Source organism: Pelobates fuscus, chromosome 1 (genome assembly GCF_036172605.1).
Source record: "Pelobates fuscus isolate aPelFus1 chromosome 1, aPelFus1.pri, whole genome shotgun sequence".
NCBI classification, from domain to species: Eukaryota; Metazoa; Chordata; class Amphibia; order Anura; family Pelobatidae; genus Pelobates; species Pelobates fuscus.
In genome coordinates, this window is record NC_086317.1 from 170,958,463 (window position 1) to 170,977,739 (window position 19,277).

At 39.4% G+C, this 19,277-nt stretch overlaps 1 protein-coding gene across 5 annotated transcripts in view; it reads right to left on the bottom strand.

The window, feature by feature from the left end:
• Window positions 1–18,365, bottom strand: part of ATP2B4 (ATPase plasma membrane Ca2+ transporting 4) — a 130,837-nt gene extending 112,472 nt beyond the window's left edge. For 3 of the 5 annotated variants that reach the window (XM_063452596.1, XM_063452588.1, XM_063452578.1), the window contains exon 1: window positions 18,166–18,365. The gene's annotated coding sequence lies outside the window, so the exon portion shown is untranslated. The remainder of the gene's footprint in view (window positions 1–18,165) is intronic. The other 2 variants (XM_063452569.1, XM_063452559.1) reach the window with 1 other exon arrangement.
• Between the last annotated feature and the right edge of the window lie 912 nt (window positions 18,366–19,277).

The following is a 19,277-nucleotide window of genomic DNA, read 5'->3' on the forward strand; positions in this document are numbered from 1 at the left end:
ACTTTATCAAGGTTCTCCCATGCCAAACATGTATTAGTACAGATCACAAAAATCACCATCACACTGGTTGCATATCGCAACACACTCTAATAAGCTAAAGTTATTTATTATATACCCATTGTTAAAATGCTGTGCCCTTTTTTACTGTCCCAAACAGGCAGGCATTCTAATATAAGCGTCCACCGCGTATTTCATATATTTCTCAATCCTAAATTGGAACCCTGCTATACTACACTATTGAATATGTTACAGCTCAAATTACAAAATGCATAAAGCGACCATTACAATATAAAGTAGTGATATTGCATAATCCAATTTAAGCAATCAAAAAATATGCTAAAACATACCCATGTTGAACACACTCTTTAAATACTTCAGTGCAAGATTGCATTACGCTATTGTCAAGTTGTTGTTTTTTATTCTCAATGTCCTTACAATATATATAATATATTATCAATTTGTCAAATCTTAGTTACAAATGAAAAGTTAAATATTAAAATTATGACTTGTTTTACAGGTGTGCAAGAGAACAAGTCATTAATTTACCAACAGTACATTTATTCAACCTCGTTTTATTTGACACACAGCACTTGATCACTTCCTCTTTATAGTACTCATATTACACCTCATATAAAGGCCTAAAACATGCAATGATACTTTACAAGAAAAAAATAGCTTCTTCTTCAATCTCATAAAAGTCAAGAGAGCTCAAATCTAATTATACCGACTCCCACACCTTGGAGGTAGCAAAAACTGCTCACTGAGAATGTCACAAGTTAACACATGGACACATTTTATTTTAAGTGGTGAAGACTGTATGAAACAGTATTTTAGGTCTACTATAGATACAAGGTATTAATTCTGACATTGAAAATATACTAACACTTGACACTCTGGTTTGCTGAAGTGCTTTATGTATGAAGAGTATGTGTTCTCCATCCACTCCTTCCCCATTTACCAAAAATGCAGATTTCAAAACAAATTGACACTTTTATAATTAATCTAATTACACCCCTCTTGGCTGCCAGACAACCAGTTCTGTACTTCCTGGTTGCTTGGCTCAGCAGAGCTAAACTCAAAAGGCAGACAATGGCTCAGAGCACCTGCTTTGCAAAGACTTCTCATAGAGCTGTATTGGGAAGTCTGTGATTGGACAACCACAGAAGGTCTGGGTGGGGTTGAAAGCAGGGCTGGACTGGGAGTAAAAATCAGCCCTGGGAAATTTTTATACCAGCCCTATCAATAATTGTGCCAGCGGGGACAAATAGACAGGTATTTAGAATTTCACTTCTAATTTAAAAAAATATATACATTTGTGCATATGTTTAGATGCATAATACTCCAACAACTCTCAGATAAAGCAAAACTATATAAAGTACACGCGCACACTGGATCCATACTGACACGCGTAATACCTTCACAAATACAGAAAACAAACAAACACTCATAGTTACTCCCTCACAGGTTCACTGACCAAAACACCAGTAAGCATACAATTACACCCTCAAATATACACAGAATATTTACCCTAAGAATCAGTAAAATTACTTTGCTCTTTCAGATGGTCTGTACTCAGCTCCTGGCTGAAAGCTCTAATCCAGCAGAAGGGGGAATCCAAAGCACGGTGATAATTTGTACATTGGGGGTTAAGGGTACTGCTAAAATCCTCTGAAAGCATGCTGATGACAAATAAGACAGGGAGGCTTAATCCCAGCACCTCTTGGACAGGCCTCCCTGCTCACCCCTCTCACTCCCAGCCAGCAGCTGACAGGCCCCTTGCTCACCCCTCTCACTCCCAGCCAGCAGCTCTGACATACTTCCTTGCTCACTCCCAGCAAGCCGCTCTGACAGGCCTCGCTGCTCACCCCTTTCACTTCCAGTCAGCAGCTGACAGGCCTCCATGCTCACCCCTTTCACTGCCAGCCAGCAGCTCAGACAGGCCTCCATGCTCACCCCTTTCACTCCCAGCCAGCAGCTCAGACAGGCCTCCATGCTCACCCCTTTCACTCCCAGCCAGCAGCTCTGACAGGCCTCCATGCTCACCACTTTCACTCCCAGCCAGCAGCTCTGACAGGCCTCCATGCTCACCCCTTTCACTCCCAGCCAGCAGCTCTGACAGGCCTCCATGCTCACCCCTTTAATTCCCAGCCAGCAGCTCTGACATACCGTCTTGCTCACTCCAAGCCAGCAGCTCTGCCATACCTCCCTGTTGACTCCTCTCCTCCCTGCAGTTTACACACAGGAAGCAAAACTTTAAGAAGACCCGTGTGGGCTGCCCTACTGTGCCTGATTACCAGGTCACATGATTCCTGTGTGTGCAGGCTGTCAGGCAGGGACCGGGACTGCCATCCTTCCTGCACTTACCCCAGGCTCCTGCCGGCTGCTGGTTTCCTGCTCCTTAAGTCTAGCTCGAGACAGACAGAGTGGATAAAGTACCTTTTAGAGGTGAGAGAGGACCTTCATCGCTCATGCAGCCCTGACATGAGTGTGTCTACTGGGGGCAGCACTGTGCGGCCCCAAGTGCCACGGCCCACGGGGAGATTTCCTGGTATCCCGGTGGGCCAGTCCGGCCCTGGTTGGAAGGGGAGGGCTTGCAAAGGCTTCAGACAAGAGATCTGCAGCTTCTGCTAGGTGATATTAGATATACCTCCAATGGAAAAAAAAACAACAACAATTAAATGTCTACATGTTTTCATTGATGGTATGTCTACTAGACATTGCTTTTAGTGTATTTGGGCAGCGGAGTGTCCCTTTTCAGCTTTTCCACTCTGTATACCAACTCTTAAACTCCAACGGTATACTTTAATAGAATTACAAGAATTACAAGTAACACCAACATATTGCAGAGTGCTGTACAATAGGTAAACAAAACTAACAAAACATGCTTGACATACTGAAAAAGTAGTTGAATAGGATCCTGCCCAAACAAGACAATCTTACGTATTTACAAATGCACTTTTACGGATTTCATCAACAACATTTTACTCTGCAAGTTGTGTTTGGCATGCTTGTGCTGCACACAACCAGACATACATTCCCTTCATTTTCTGGTTGGAGAATAAAAAAAAAAAAAACTGAAGTAACACTCCTGAGTGATTTGTGGTACAAGAGACTGTCACATACTGCCCTGTTCACAAAACTCAGGCTGATAGAAGCTTAAATAGTTTTCGGAGGAACTTTGATTTGGTTGAGTGGTACACTGCCTTGACACATAAGCTCAGTAAGTGAAAAGTAAGGTGCATTCCAAATTATGTTCTCTAACTCACCCCTCCCCCTCACCCTCCAAAACGTAACATCTCTAAACATGAGACACTTGTTTACTCAACTTCACTATGTATGTACTGTACTCCAATTGGGATATATATATATATATATATATATATATATATATGCGCGAAGGCTTGGCCTGCAGTTGTGGGAAGGGCATGGTCCTCTATTTAAGCCCACTACTCACCTCCCTCTGTCCCGTTCGTTCCTTAGCGTTGCATGACCCCACCCTCCTCTCCCTTTTTATACCTTTACCTTATTGGGTGGGCCCTCTTTATTTACAGGCCTACTGCTACGTCGGTTCCGGCACACCACAACAGACTTTTCCTCTTCTTACACTCTTGATTCGGCTTTTATGCCCCCATCACATCACTATATATATATATATATATTTCGGCACTCCTCAACCAACTTTGCTTCTCCTTCTACATCCCATTACATAATAGATAAATTCCGAGCACAAGTTGGAAGGCCATTTGGCCTGAATTTTTGGGAGGAGTTATAATCCTATTTCCGATATAAACCCTACCCCCCCCCTACTTACCTTTGTCATGCAAGCTGTTTGTCCCCACCCACCTACACCCATCTATATTAACAATTCACCTTTGTGGGCCCTCTTTTTACAGGCCTACTCGTACGTTGGTTTCGGGACACCTCAACCAACTTTGCTTCTCCTTCTACATCCCATTACATAATAGATCAATTCCGAGCACATATATATATATATATATATATATATACACACACACACACACACACACAAAGCACATACCGTAATCTCAAATCATTGAATGGAGGCAAAAATGGTGGTGTGAAAACGGTTGCAATGTCTCCTATGAAATAACTGACAGAGTATCTAGTTTGAAATTTTTATACATGTGGATCATTGCTGCAGTCTAGGTATTTTTTATCACTATGCAGAACAAGGATACAAAAATTACAGGAAAATGTAGTTTGTTTTGTGTGATTACTGACAAAAAATAATTACATAGACATACTTAAACGATCAAACACCCCGTGTGAAATACCCTGGGTTGCCTACTCTTGTTGGTAATTACAGAAATACCTAAAGCAAGCAGTCTATTATCTACTGTCTGTCTATACCAGAGTTCCGAAATACACATAAAAGGGTATTTAAAATAAACAAAAAAAAAGTTGAAAAATCTGTTAAGGCACGCCACTCAAACACACATTGAAGACACGTATTTAAAAGACATGCCATCTTGCAGTGTGCATTCTGCTCAAAACATCCTATTAAAGCGGTGGTATGGAAGCACTAAGATCAATACAATAAATCATGAACCAATATAACATCCATATAATTTATATGAGATACGCTCCGCACATTTTGATCAGTGTTTTCAGAGGACAGTGCAGAGTACGTGAAGTGAATACTGTACATGAATGATCAGGGCTATGCAATGAGTTATTTATGTACGTGGGTGTTTTAGGTGCTGCGTGGGAGGCTTGAGATGTGAGTTAGGAGTGCAGAATCTAGAATGTGAGTGCAGTGAGTTGCTTAGCATACACGCATTACATGTTCTCATGCAGAGGACAAGCTACTGCACAGCAAGACACCAACTCTTCTGTCAAACTGCTCCATTTTAACCTTTTAATGGCCAGAGAGTTATAGAACATATATGTACAATAAAATAAAAATGGTACAATTAAACTACCACAAAAAAAAAAAAATCTGTTTATGTGCATTGTGTGATAATGTAAAATAAAATAATGATGGGAAAAAAAAAAAATTATAGAGCCCCACCAAGCTCCAAATGTTAACCGCCCACAGCACCCGCACAAAACAAGGAAGTATAGACACTGAACTCAAGCAAAAATCTCTAGTCATAGCACACACCACCAGAGACTAGTCTCTGAAGGGATTCCCTTGTTCATGTTGTCATGTGAAGTCATGGAACTTTTGTTTATTAATACTGCAAACGGTTGGTCAGAACAGACACAAAGCCAAGGTAAGCTGCATTACAAAACCAGGTGCAGCTGCCTAGGTGTTGTATAATTATAGTTGCCATTCACAATAGGTGTGGTTTTGTGAGTTAGGTAAAACAGAAGACAAATACATTAAACATTTAATCCCCCCCCCCTCCCCCCCCTCCCACCACAAAACACATACTTTATGCTATTATAATGTCAAACTAATTATTAAATACTTATGGAACTGGAAAAACACACACAAAAAAACCTAGTCATTAGAAAAAAAAAAATGCTAACTGGGGCCGAAAGCCAACCTGGACAGAAGAGCAGGTGATGTGCCCTAGCTTCAAGCAGGGAGGGACATAGGAATAGTTGCCACATGAGACGAGATTATTGGTTTCAAGAGTTTAGAACATCCCTGTTCCATTTTAGGATAATGCCATTGAGGCTAGCAACACATTTGAAAACACCACGGGTGTGTTTAACAACACTTGTACAAGCTGTTCACTCTCAAGAGAAAGGACATCATAGTATGATGCTTTATTAGGAAAATACAGTACTGCTGTTGAATGCAAGCTCATTATAGGTGTACAAAAATAGTTACTGTCAATATAGTATGGTGATAAGGATTGAGTGCGGGCAGAGAAAGTGATGATGTGATTATAAAACCCGCTTTTGAACTGGACGATAGCCACTCAAAGTCTGTGGGGCCTCAAGGATATATTCACGGTGAAGGAATCACATAAAATCATGGAAATTTTAAACGTTAGTTATAAATACGACCAAACAATGCAGCACATTATATATAGAGGTGCAGAGGATGATTATATATTTGCACACTATTCTCAAAACGTTGTTGTTCAAACTACAACTCATAAGTCATTTCGTTGGTTAAAATGTTCGGTCATTTTTGCATACGCATTATTTTAAAGGAACACTCCAAAACATCACAACCACTACAGTGCGTGATACGTAGCCAAACAGCATGATGGTCATGGTAACCATTATTTAAAACCGCTGCAGTGCCAAAAGGTTAGCTATTGACAGCCTAAATAATTGTGTATAGAAGAGATATATTGTTAAAATGCCTATCTGTCCCTTCATAAATACACACACACAAATGCAAAGGAGATGGCACTTTAACGCCATCTTACAATTCGGTATTCAACTGTTTATTTGCCAAACATTCCAGTAAGTGGACTGATGTTGACCCGACTGTAATAGCTGCATGCTGTTTGGTGAATAAAGACCAGGTGAGTTGGCCATTTCATTTTGTGGATAGAGAGTGCATGGCTCAAGTGACGTACGTACACACACACACACTTTAAGTGCTATGCTACTAGCCAGAGTTTAAAATGTATTCACCACTGGATGTTCATTGGATTTCTACTCAACAAGGCACAATTTTCACTTGCCTGAGTAGTGTCTGTATGATATATTTGGTCATCATTGCAAGGGCTAAGGCGAATAGTGCCCTGAAACACTCTAAAGTGAAAATTAGGATTGGTTTCTGACAATAAAATAAAATAATCAAATAACAGGTTGTCTTGTATGCTAAATAGAGAGGGGGGGAAATAACGGTCAGTAGCTACCTACATAGTTTTGCGAATTGTCCAATAATGAGGGATAGTTCAAGTTTTTTATAATTACCTCTTGTAAGTTTTTCCTTTGGTGAAATGATAAGTCAAACACACTGTGTTAGATCAGCAAAGGAACCCTTTATTTCCTTTTAATAACTATATGGCAAGCTTGGGGACAGACAGGTAGGTAGATAAAGATATGTTTTTTTAATAGACTATAATAAAGTTTTTTCTTATTTTCAAACTTACTGTTGAGATTGGACTGGGTCCTTCTCCTATTGGCTATCTTCTAGTAAGGTAGCTTTTGGGAATTATCTTTTATCTTATAATTATTTTGGGTTACCCTCTATCACCCAGACTAGGTGACCTTGATTACTAAGAGACGGGAGGTGGGTGTCATTTTCCCAACCTTCTGGTCTCTTGTGTTTCTTTTCATTTATTATATGGCAAGCTTGCTCATCTAAAATTATGCAATAAACCTACAGTTACAAAGAACACTGGGCCAGTAAAAAAGGCAACCAAGGTGCACATTTGATAAAGTGGAGCAATCATCGTCAACAGTGCATTGCTTTTCCATGTCAACTTCACCACTTTCAGAACTTCGCACAAAACACCCTTTTGTACCTATTCAAATACTACAAGTTAATGTATCTTGCAATTCTTTGGACCACATAACCAAACATCACAGTGCAATTCAGGTCAAATATTATTGTTGAATATCTGATTAGAGCACAAGAATAGCAGGAAAAACAAATTGCTTGCTATATATTTTGTGTGCAAATTCCTTCTTTTTGAGCATGTGAGTAGACTTAGAAAACAGCATTCAATAACAAGCTCTGCCTTTCTTGTACGCACAGGTACTGACCTGCTGGTGTTCTTAACTCATTGCGACACAGGAAGGGAGGAAGCAATATTTATTTAGTGCAATGATAAAAGAAGACAAACTAAAATAAGAAAATGGCAGGGGAAAAAAGGGAGTGGATAAAAAGTGAGGTGAGGGAAACCGGCACCGAGGCTAGCAACACTTTTTGGTAAACAAAAGCTAATTATTTGCAAAAACAGACAAGTTTATGTCCAAAAAAAAAAATTAAAAAGTTACATCTAAAAGGTTAAAGAAAACTGCCCTTAGGATTGATGAGAGATAAATACACGCCCTGCTTGTTCCAGCCTCCCACACTTGCACCACACCCTCATTTTTTGCACTGTAAGAGTTAAAAAGCAAACCACAGTCTGGAAAACATAAAGCAGAGCTCCCAGCAAGCTTTGCTCCCGAGAATGAGGGGGCCGTGTTCCATTTATAAACTGTTCCATGCTGTAAGCAGGTCCAGTGGAAGAGAGGAGAGAGATGGCAAAATGGAAGGGGTGGGGGGAATATAAGGCACACACACAAAAAATAAATGCACAAAGAAAACAAGTCAAACGGCAGAATATAAATTAAAAGTGACTACAGAAAAAGTTAAAACATGAAATGATAGGAGTAAAAAAAAAAAATAGACTGGGAGGGTTTTTTTTTTATTTAAAAATAAAAAATAATAAAGGAGGGATGAGATGGAATGGTAAACAACTAGGTGAGGTGAAGGTGATTCTGAAGAGCTGGGAAATTAAACCTGTGTGTAAAAAAAGTGATTGGGCTAAAATGGATAGATTACATATACTGTAGTCATAACTCTGTAGAAACTCTGTCACATTATGTATATAAATATAGGGGGGCGGGGGGAGCATGGAATAAAGGAAGAGAGGCAGCAAACATTCCAGAAATACAGCAAACTTACTGCACATTGCTAGCTTGCCATTTTTGTCTTTAAAGCAGTTTTGATCTTTGGTGCCAGGCGACAGCTAAATGAGATAATCAATTACAAAAGGGATCTGGCTTCTGGCCCAGTCACTCACCAAGCTGGGTAAATGGGAAGAAAAGGAGGGAGTGGGGCAGGGAGTGAAAAGGGAAAAAAAATTGTGTGCTTCCAAAAGAGGAATAGAAAGGGGTGACACATGGAATGAAATGCAGCATACAGTATAAAGGAGGAAAAAACAGCTAGATAGAAGAAGAGCAGAGAGAGAGATTGGGAATTAGGAAAGTAAGAGGATTCGTGACAATTGGGAACAGGGAGATAGAAGCAATGAAATGGATGATAGAACATCACTGGCGAGAGAGGGAGAAAAACATTAACCCCGGCATGGACATTTAGTACATAGTGCACTGTCTCTGTGTATGATACAACATATCAATAGGAAAGCAAACAGCAGATCAAATAGAAATACCAAACAGATGGGGGTGGGGGAAGCAGGATCAATGCTCTGTTCTGCAGGGAGGAGTGCCGGGGAGCTGTCAACACATCTGGCATCAGATGGACATTGTGCTGCAAGCTTTGGATATACTGTTGGCAGTTCACGTTCAGCAATCTTCTGTTCCAGTCATTCTCATTCACTAACCTTGTGCATGCCCCCATTCATTCATGTATACATAAATACCCCAGGGCCACTTATCCATTATGTGTCAATAATATCACAAACATGTTTTTTGTTTTTTTTGTGCGTTTTTTTTTTAATCCAACATGGTGTTTTAGCTTTCAAGTAAACAGTGCAAGATCCTCATTCAAACGCCTAATCTGGATCCATTTTGGCTGCAAATTCTAATTAGAATATTAATTCCAATTAGAATTCAGAGGGGAACTTTAAATGACCTTGCTCAGACACACTGCTTTTTAAATACAAACTCCCATGTTTCAGACAAAGTATCTATTGAATTTTGCCAAGCTTTTATAATTGCCAGCACAATCACACACCCTCTTTTCAAGGTGCCACCCATACTGTACATTCATGTCGTTTTTCAGAGTACTTTAAGTTGAATGTCTTCCATTCATTCACATGTTCCCCTACTTTGCACAGATTAAAAACACAGTGGGGTAACAGAAACAAGTAAGTACTGGACTAGCACAAAAGTGTATGTTTTGTAAAGATAAACTCTGCAAGGATTCTCCACCTCTTTCTTGTATTCTATTTTTTAATTTTTAATAATCCCTTCTTCAGGACCTCCTAAATTCCAATGGGCTGGCCTGGCAGTTGCTGATTGGAAAAAGTTCAATTAAGGACCTGGTACCAATGAGAATCTTTCTGGTTCATAGAGTCTCCAGAACCTGTAGGCAGTAGTAAGACTGGTCAAACTCATGGCAGCATCATAACACAATTTGGTCAATCCTTTTGCCAAAAATATATAAAATTTATGTAAACGACGAGATACATACTGACTTTCTCATAAATTGACAAGATACAGACACTTTCATGCACAGAGGTAATCTACATATGCAAAGAGAGTCACACAAACATGCTTTTAATATAATCTTATGGGGTGATTGTTCATCATAAGAAAGGTGGTCTACCATAAATTGTAGGAATGAGTCCTCCTCAATTTCCTGTAACCATCATTTGTCTGCTGGTTGGGACTGCAGCACCACACAATGACAGGTTATACTGTTCAGAGCAGGTCCAGAAGAGAACACGGCAAGACAATGCGGCCAGCACTAACAAGTGACGACCCGTGCCTGCAGTCGCTTGTGACTGGTCATCATCCAAGTTTCCACCAGCTATAATCCTAATTTATGTGCATGTAAATGTGAGGAATTCCCCTCTTATTCACTGATCACTGGAAGAATAATTAGTCGAGCAGCAGCAGATCTGTGGGTGTAGTGAAAGCATATTGCCATTTCCTAGTTCTCCAACTCATAGATTGTGCTCTTGCTTCAGAAGGAGCAAGGCACCGCAAGTATCATGGAGAAATGTATGGGAATATATCTACCTTGACGTGATAATCCAAGAGAACCAACGTTCTGCACAGCGTGGATATATACAAATGAAGAGATGAGAGCACTCAATGGGTTTTGTTCAATCAAAAATGTGTGTTGTGGATAAGGATCAACGTAGATTCTTATCTACAACACAAATTTTTGATTGAACAAAACCCATTGAGTGCACAGAGTGTCCACGGGGCAGCCGCTGTGATACCTCCCACCAAAAGAAAAAAAGTTTTACAGCTTAGTCCACCAGGCCCTCTTATCAGGTGTTAAAGATTTCCCTTCAGTAACTAGCTCATCCACATGGAAACGTGCTTTTGTTTGTAGATATGAAAACATCTGTATAACATCACATCTGCATGACCTGAATCATTACCATGGGCACCACAAAAATGCTGTGATGATCAGACTAGCACAGGCAATAGTCTATGCAGGGTCTCATACGGACATGGAAACTATGTGAGATATTCAAAGAAGGTTCAACTACATTGTGCAAGCAGACACGACACACAAACATACCCTTGCATTCACACAAAGACATACCGACGTAAAAAATAATTAGATGTATAAACATACTCTGTCTTTGACATGCTGTAGGAGTACTTTACACCAAGTAAGCATTCTATCACAAACACAAATATACCTCGTAGATTACATTGACATGCCAAAGAAAAATGTGAATGCAAAAGAAAAAAATGTTGAACACTCATGTTTGAGGGCTGAATAGTAGTTTATGATTTGGACTTTTAATTCCCGTTTGTATGCTTTGTTCACTCATTTTACAGAATTTTCTTTATTTTTAGGATATTGGTTAGACTTTGTGTTAAACGGTTCATCCAATTGAAATGCCTTTTAATCCACACCCGAACAAATTAATCCATCTAGGACAGGGGTGGGCAATCTGCGGCCCTCCAGAAGTTTTGGACTACATCTCCCATAATGCTCTTAGGACCATAATGCTAGCAAAGCATCAAGGGAGATGTAGTCCAAAACATCTGGAGGGCCGCAGATTGCCCACCCCTGATCTAGGATTTACTCCACAGGTAAATCCCAGATAGATTGAGTCATTATGTTGGTTAACAGGAAATTGATTTGAACAAACCATCTCTCACTTTTGTGAGTACCCCAGTTAGCTGCTTAATCCAGCACCGGGACAGTCTCCACAATGCAATCTTCCAATCTTCCTCTGGTGAAGTCATTAATTCTGATGAGTTTTGTCCAACTGAATGCTTCTCATAGAGAAGTATCGAGATCACGGCACATGCTTAGCCATCTCCACTAATCCAACGTGCCTCTAAAAGAAACACTGGATACACAAAGTTTCCAGTGCCAGTATATTTTGCATACCGATGCCAGACATTATATAGACACACTTATTGTATCTATTTTAGTCCCTTTAATGAATGACAGCCATTAGTAGTAGAAAATTACAAGGATAGCACCAATACTCCTTTAAAAATTATGTGATTTTGGTTCTTAGACTATCCTTATAATATCAGTTAACATATTAATATTAGCACATATTGGAGAGTTTGGCAACCATACATGTCTGCTCAGTAGCCAAAATGGAGAGATATTCATATACCATCTGTTTGGGACACTTTAGAAAAAAAAAAAAAAGTATCTTAAAATTCTGATTTTGTCAAACTAATTCAGGAAAAACAAACAGCCAATTTCTTCGGATTTATACATGGGGTTAATTTGTTCATATGACAGGTGAATATCACAGTGTCATACTGAAACAGACAAAATATATATCCAACATATAGAATATTTACCAAGCAATAAACCCAGAAAACGATACATGCAGCATCAAGTACAAAAAATACCCACGCTAATATACAGACCTTGCCAATCTCTCAAATATATCCACAGCATTATACCAAATTTGTCAATCTCTAAAAAATCCCCTTAACAATATGCAAGCTCTGCAAAACTAAGATATACCAAGAGCAATATACAGAATCTAAGTTTGAAAAATAAACCAAATCAATATACAGAATCCACTAAATTTGGGTGAAAACATAGACTCTGCCAAACTGTGAAATATACTCACAGCACTATAAGGAATATGCCAAGCTCTAATATATATATATATATATATATATATATATATAAATATACACTCGAAGCAATCTACGGAATCTTCCGAGATCTAATGTACACCTGCAAAACAATACATAAGCCGGTAAGGTTCGAAATATACCCATGGCGATACTGTATACATATTCCACCAAACTAAAAATATATTCCTCATTACCAAACTGAAATCATCAACGTATACCTAGAAATTTAAAACAAATTCCATCAAGATGTAAATAAATACAGAGCCTGCCAAGCTATGCATATACCTACAGCATTACACAGAATCCATCACGCTCTAAACATACTACATAGTATTGTGCAGGAACATAGTTACACTATAGATCAACCCTAGAGCATTACACTGAACCTGCCAAGCTCAAACGATGCCACAGAAAATTATGGAAAAACCTGCAAAGAACAAGTACCAACAGCATTTTCCAGAACCGGGCAGACTCAAGTCATACATATACTTGCGCAGCATTTTATGTGCATAATTTAACAGAACCAGCAATACATTACTCTATATCACAATTGAAGAACTCTCCCACCCACCCAAAATGCTGCATAACCCTGTATCAAACCAGACAAGCTAGACTATACTGCTCAACTTTAAACAAAGCCCACCAGGCTGTAAATTAATTGTAAAGAACCTGACAACCTATAGATCTAGCATACAACATTGTCTAGAACCCGCTGATCTATAAATGCAAAAGCAATGTATGGAACATACAGAGCCATACAAATACTGCAGAGCGATAATTAGATTGCAGATCATTATATAAAGCCGATCTAGTAATGCATATTCGGCTTAGACTTGTGTAGAATGTGCACAGTGATAAATGCACTACAGGGAATTATTAAAAAGCATAAAAATGTTCTCACTGATTGAGTATGAACCCTTAGAGCCCACTATCGCCTGCTCCAGCAGAGACTGGGAATGTGGGAAGCAGGGCAGGTGAAGGGACATCTGTCATGAACAGGTGACAGCAGCCACCCAACTGTGACCTCAAGGGCAACAGAAGAACACGGAAATGAGAACAGGAAGGGGATGTAAAAAAAAAAAAAAAGGGGGGGGTGGGGGGGAATAAAGGAAAAGAGAGACAGAGAGAGAGAGAATGGGTATTTGACATGAAATTAGCATTGCTGGAAAAGGACAGAATGAAAGCAGAGGGAAAGAGCATGCCAGGCGTGATGTCCTGAATGATAAGCTTTACAGCCTGTAGCCCAAGATAGGACGTAAACATTTCATTTCCAAGCAGAATCATCCTCCCTGAATTACAGATGGATCATTTATCTACACACTTCAGTCTTCATACAAACAGTGAAATACTTAAGATTCTAAAATGGTTAGACTGTTAGAGCCACCAAAGCACAAAAAAAAATAAAACTTCCAAAAAAATGCTTCCTGTAAGAATATAAATCTGTCTATAAAGTTTACCACCTGGGACAAACCAATCCTTCAGTTTTCAAGACCGCAGAGATCATTATAAGCTTCATTTTGTCATATACCGAAAATGTCAGAATAACTACCACATAAGCTTCAGTGAAATCACACTGGTCCACAAAATACCACTATCTAATCGATGTGATTACATGCTTATATCAATAAGTTGTATATTTAAACATTAAAAGGCAGCCTTGCCAGTATGAATTCCTTATGTCAATTCATTGAATATACCTCGGTAACTGCAATCATTTTAAACCTAGAGTGTCCCTTCTGAGCCTGTCAGGAGGATCATGCAGCTTTTCCATCCAACACAAACACAGAGATTGCTAAGGGATCACATCTACAGTTAGGGGACTTTACAAGGATTTAGAACTAACAATATTAATTACAGGACCAGAAGCTATGGCTTTATGTCTGATATGTTTTCAGTCTCTAGCTGACCACATGCACAAGCGGGACCCAACCCGTAGACAACTTCAATCACAACCATGAGTCAGATTGCCTAGGAGAGCACTGTCTTTTGTCTTTCTGAAGCTGAACTACTGACTGCTTGACACCCATTACAAAGGAAACATTGAAACTCATGTTTCTTAGAGACTGTTCCTCACAGCCATCTAACTGCACCAGGAGATGTCTGTGATTTTCACAATAACTGTTGGACCTCGGTTCAATGCTTATAGTAATACAGAATAGCAGGAAACAATTGGATAGGAAGTGTATCTGTACTTTGCCTCAGGTTGTGAATGTAAAGCTTATTTGAGACAAAGCAAATTGGATTTATACAGGTTTGTCACTCTTGTTTATACGTAATGGTGTAAGTGTTTGTTTCGATAGATAGATAGATAGATAGATAAACATATATAAACACTACCTCAGATTAACATTCCCCAGAAAGTATCTACACCTCTACACAAGAGCCTTCTCCCTGACTACTAGACGTGGTTTAGGAAGTGTTTTAAGAACAGAAGGCATCAGCCACCATAGCACATGGAAAGTCTGAGTAAGTTTTCCACTGGGAACGAGGTCTTGTGACAGGGAAACCCCAAGCTTTCCGGAGGCAGACACGAGAAGGGAGAATAGGTCACTGCATACACACAGCAGTGTGACTTGGCACAGCAGCAAAATCTGTCTTCAGAAGACATTGCATAACTGCATGGACAAAAATATATCTGAAGCCACATGAGCCACAAGTACCAAATAATACAATACACTGTTGCAAAACTGACCAACAAGAGAAGATTTTAAAATTTCACATCAGCTTGGCTATACAAAAGCTGCATTAAAAACTAAGCCACATATCAAAGCAACAATCATGAAAGAAAATATTTTAAATCACAACTGGTTTCAATCCAGAAGAGGTGACGTTATATTATTTTTGGAGAGTCATTTTGAAGCTCAGGAAATTAAACAGAATTTCACAAATTAGTCAATTTATGCCTTTAATTTAAATCGAAATGGCTTTATTAATTCTAGTTCTAGAATGGATGTGAGAGTGTAAGCAAACAAACTAGATTGCATTGCACAAAACTGACCAAGATATAAAGCCAAAAATAATTGCCAGCAAAGGCCAAAAAAATATAAATCCAATAGGGACTGTCATTTATATAAAAAAAAAATTCAGAAAGGAGACCAATATCAGTTAACATATGAAAATCTGACAAGGTTATTATTTATTAAAGTGTAAACCATCAGTAATTCTAAATTAATTTAAACTTGTAGGCCAAAGTATCTGAATATAAAATAAATATATATATGAAATCATATTTTTTCAGTTTGCCACCAACATATTAAAGTCACTCTGAATTCCCAATAAATCACACTTTAGCAAATAACCTTGGAAAACATAGCTGAGGGTTACAAATTCCAGCAGGCATCCTTAAGGTATTGTGTTCAAGATTGGACTAGCATACCTCTTCCTAGTCAGAACAGAGATATCCTTACACCCCAGGGCATCTGTGATATTGTAATTGGCCATCTCCACCTTAAAATGTTTATGTTTATCAACCTGAGATATCAGTAACCTCTGGAAACCTATTGGGCAGGGCAGTCGGGCTTAGTACCATTTTAGTTACAGGAAGCTAAGGGTATTAGGAAATTGTAATAAAAGCTGTCCTACAATGGAAGACTGACAATAAGGGTTTTGGCTGGATTATTTATTAGTCAGTGGTACTCTGTTGGAAAAAGTCTGAGAAAGAATGTTTGAAGACAAGCCAATTCAAGTGTGTCATAACTTGGGAGCCAGAGATAAACATGACATCACAGGAGCCTGATTAAAAAGGCAAGCGGATATTGGTCACACATATACTATATAGCTGATAGCATATGAGCAAAGTTTTCAATATGCACTCATATTCACAAGTAACAAGAGGGAGCAAACCCCAACATCTGTATGCCCCCATATTTACTCTAGATTGTAAGGGGTCATCAAACCCAACAGTTGCTAAAAACTGGCAATGCCAGTTCTAACTACTGACAATCTACCAAAATAATATGGTACCAAAGTATATAACAATGCAATAGCAGGAGAGAGAAAAAAAAAATCCAACACAAAATGACACTGAACACATGATTATTAAACAGACCAGACTCATCCTACAAACCAATGGCCAAACCAATTATCAATACAAAAGCAGGTGCTAATCTATTCTAATTAAGGTGCAGTCACCATGGAAGCCAGTGAAGGTGTCTCAGCATTTAAGCAGTTTGATCGAAAATGTCACCTGTTTTACATTAATACCCCATATGTAAACTACATGAGACAAACAAAGGCAAATATAAATAAGGGAAGCAAATCACACACACTCCAAATAAAAATGAACCTATACTATGCAGGTACTTTGGCATAATTCACCTCTACAAATCAAAATTAACCTATAAAAAAACAAAATCAAGCACAACACATCTTTGAAGGGGTTCAGTTATCAAATGACATGAAACCTCCTTAATTATTTCTCTTAAATACTGCAGATGCATCTTCCTACCTCAATGACATTGGGACTTATTGCAGATCAAGACTGTAGCAGACCGACAACATACCCAAATTCTCAATGCCATACTTTGGCGGGGATTCCTTGCACTAGGTGTACATATATCTACACACATTCCATCTACTTAAACTCCATCACTCTAAATTGAATGTCTCTCAACCTTACCAGCCAAAGCAAAACACTGTATATGTGTACATGCCATATCCACATTAGTATTGTATGTGTATATTAGGCTGTCAAATTAGACATCTATGGTGCACCAATTCTGATCCACTCCTGTGCTAATCAGCAGAAAAAGGAATGATAATGCTGCTGTCACATTAAATAATGACTTGATATGCAAGACCAGGCAGCATAATTGTGAAATTACAAATGGTGTCTATATAAACAATTATACACAACAGTAACTCAATGAGAATGTAAATAGACTGAGGACATTAAAAGTATGCAGAGATTTACAGAATTATGCAAATGTGCAACAGATGTTACTGCAAGAGGACTTAGCACACATACCTTAGTAGAGGCAGGCAGGGATTCCTGCCAAGGTATGGAAGGGAGGAGGGGGTTGACAGCAAAAAAAAAAAAAAAAAAAAAAAAAAAAGCAAAACCAAATCTCTTACAGCATAACAACTTCACATTGTGCAAGATCGTTGCTCTTTGGGAGCAAGTTTACACCACTGTATATAATATAAGCACACGCCCACATCTGGAACACATCTATATGCTACAAACGGATATTTACACACTGTCAGCATGCTGGATGGACTGAACATTCTACATGAGAACAAACAGAACCTTTCATACAAAGGCACTTAAACTTCCATTTACTTATTATTTCAGCCCGTCCAAAGTATACGAAAAATAAATCATCAATATATATTTATATTATACACACATATATACCTACATACATACATATTTATTACACATACACACATCGACAAGTCTATTTTAAACATGTGTGTTTATGTACATATAATATAAATACACACACACACACACACACACACACACACGTGCAGTGTGTGTGTACATGTATGTAGTAGCAGTAATGTCAGTATATTACAGTTCTCACTTACCGTAATCCCTCCCCAGCGGCCACCCTGAGAGGTAGTGTGAGTGGATGGGGGGGGTAGCAGTGCTGTGGGGATGCTGAGCAGAGCAGCTGTTTGATGTTGCAGGGCTGAGTTCCGGCTCCTCGCCCGCCGGGTGTCTACAGCTCGGGCTGCAGCTCAGACTCAGCCAGACACAGCCCAGCCCGGGGGCGGAGCATGGCAACGTCGGTAGGAGGGGAGTTGTTCGTGGAGGCGTGGTAGTTTTCCAGAAAGGTTCGTCCCATAGCATAGAGGATTTAAGGTGGAACCGCTGCAGGACGGAGGGCAGAGAGTGCGGGATGTTACCTGTGTGGGAATGGAGTGAGATATAGTCAATATCACAACAGCACAGCTTCATCATGGCTTACAGCCCTGCAATATATATATATATATATATATATATATATATAAATACAGCGTGCAGCTTCACATAGACACACTGCTTAGCTGCAGCAAAACATTCCTCTTACTCCAGCACACATACTGCTTACCCATCCACGCACACTGCATCTGGTGAACCTGCACTCACCCTCCGCTTGCACCAACACATACACACCGCCTGCATCCTCACAGCAACAAACACCACACACTTCCTCAGCTTGCAGCAAAATACATTCATCTTACACCAGTACACACACACTCAGTTTGCCAAGGCACACAGAAAGCCCCCTCAGCTTGCATTAGTACTCGCCCTCAGTTCCCAGAAGCACCCAAACATACTTTAGCTTGCACCAGCACTCACTATAACCTTGCATGAACAAACACCCAGTTTGTGTAATTATACCAACACCCTCCCTGAACTTGAACCATCACATAAAGCACACCCTCAGCTTGCAACAGCATGCAGGCACATCTAATCAGTTTATATAAACTCACCTTGCACATAGTGCTGATGCAAGGATTTTTGGCTACACAGGCGAAAATTAATTTTACTGCCTCCCCCAAATGCATCTTCATCTGTTGTGTCTCTTAACCCTCCTCTTGCATTTCTTTGTCCCTTTTGTGTTTCTTATCCCCAATGTTTCCCTTTTGTGTGTCTTACACCCCCCTTGTGCTCTCTTACTTTTCTCCAAGCCCTTTTGTGTGTCTCTTACTCC